The sequence below is a fragment of the Melopsittacus undulatus genome, chromosome 13, assembly GCF_012275295.1.
Source record: "Melopsittacus undulatus isolate bMelUnd1 chromosome 13, bMelUnd1.mat.Z, whole genome shotgun sequence".
NCBI lineage: Eukaryota > Metazoa > Chordata > Aves > Psittaciformes > Psittaculidae > Melopsittacus > Melopsittacus undulatus.
Window position 1 is genome coordinate 10,644,863 of NC_047539.1, and position 1,484 is coordinate 10,646,346.

General features: G+C 55.2%; 1 non-coding gene across 1 annotated transcript; it reads right to left on the minus strand.

The window, feature by feature from the left end:
- Positions 1 to 1,154: 1,154 nt before the first annotated feature.
- Positions 1,155 to 1,236, minus strand: TRNAS-UGA (transfer RNA serine (anticodon UGA)). The gene has a single exon. It is a non-coding gene; the product is annotated as a tRNA-Ser (tRNA).
- Between the last annotated feature and the right edge of the window lie 248 nt (positions 1,237 to 1,484).

Here is a 1,484-nt window from a genome sequence, read left to right on the forward strand (position 1 = left end):
GCTGCAGGATGTCCAGGCAATGCTACTGCCCATGACCCCCATCAGCACAGTTCCCCAGGCACTGCCTGATGAGAGCCCATATCCTTCTGTGGAGTAAATGAAGCTCCCTTTGTGAGCCAGGATCACCCATTGCAAAGGCAGCTCCAGGTGAAGTCCCAGACGATGGCCCCATCCAGCTGTTTTCCCCCCCATCCAGCTGTTTTCCCCTAGAAACACATGATGCAAACATTGCTGTAAAACCATCAGGAATGGGGACTCCAGACACGCTCCCTCTGTCAGCATGAGGGCTCAGACTCCCCAGAACAGAGAAGACTCTGCTGACAACAACCAGCTTGCACTGACACTTTTGTTTCACCTGGTTTGTTTCACCTGGCCGTGCACTGAGAGTCAGGGTTGTTGTGTCCATGAAGCTGGGTCACCTGTGGCCAGTGGGATGTCTGTCACGCAAGCCTGGCAATGGGGTCCATGCTCTATCATCAGCAGGTCTGAACCTCCCTGGTAAACCCTCATGGGACTGCTAAATCTTTTCTTGAACCATTGGCTATCATTGCCTTCCCCAAACCTGCCTCTGGATGTGATCAGAGATCTGGCATAGCCACAATCACCACCTCATCCCTGCTGCTCAGGACTTGGCACTCTCATTCCTGCAGCCTTGGTTCAATTCCCAGCTGAGAAAGGGAGTTCTGCAGCAACTGCAGCTCCCAACCTTTCCTTGGGTGGCTGCACTGCCCTTGAGTGTTTCCTAGGGTTCAGCACAGGCTTCAGGAGCATCCATGTGTACTCATGGAGTTGGGTCCTGACCCATTGGATGAATTTGGGGGTGGCAGCAGCCTCCTGTCCCCCCACTGGCATCAGGCTGCACCTCCAGCAGAAAAATAGCACTGGAGGGCAGCCACAAGCCTGTGATGGATTACAGGGTAACACAGCTGTAGAGATCAGGGTGGACATGCTATTGTAGGGTTTGTTCTTGAGGTAAGCAGAGGTGCAGGGCTGCTGCCCTGAGCACTGCTGTGACTGTTGTCACCTCTCCTGAGCAGTGATTGTTGCCTGCAAGCTGAGGGACAGGGTGGGATTGCAGGACCCTTGATGAGAGGTGACAGACCTGTGCCTGTACCCCCTGGGAGCAAGAGAGCAGGGGCTGCCTGTAAAAGCTCCGCTGTGAGCAGGATTTGAACCTGCGCAGGGAAACCCCATTGGATTTCAAGTCCAACGCCTTCACCACTCGGCCATCACAGCAGCTTGTACTGGAGGGCTCCTCACCAGCACAGGGTTCTCACTATGCCTCAGGGGATGGAACAAGACCCGATCCCACTCTGGACATGGGTTCTGTCATCCTGGCCCCCATGCACACCCAGCATGGGTACCACTGTTACTGCCACCACTGGCCCTGCACAGAGCATCCCAGCAGTGCTAGGAATGGGAACCGAGCATCAGTCACAGCATCAGTGGTGGTGTCATGGGGGATGGACATGGTGGGACCTCTG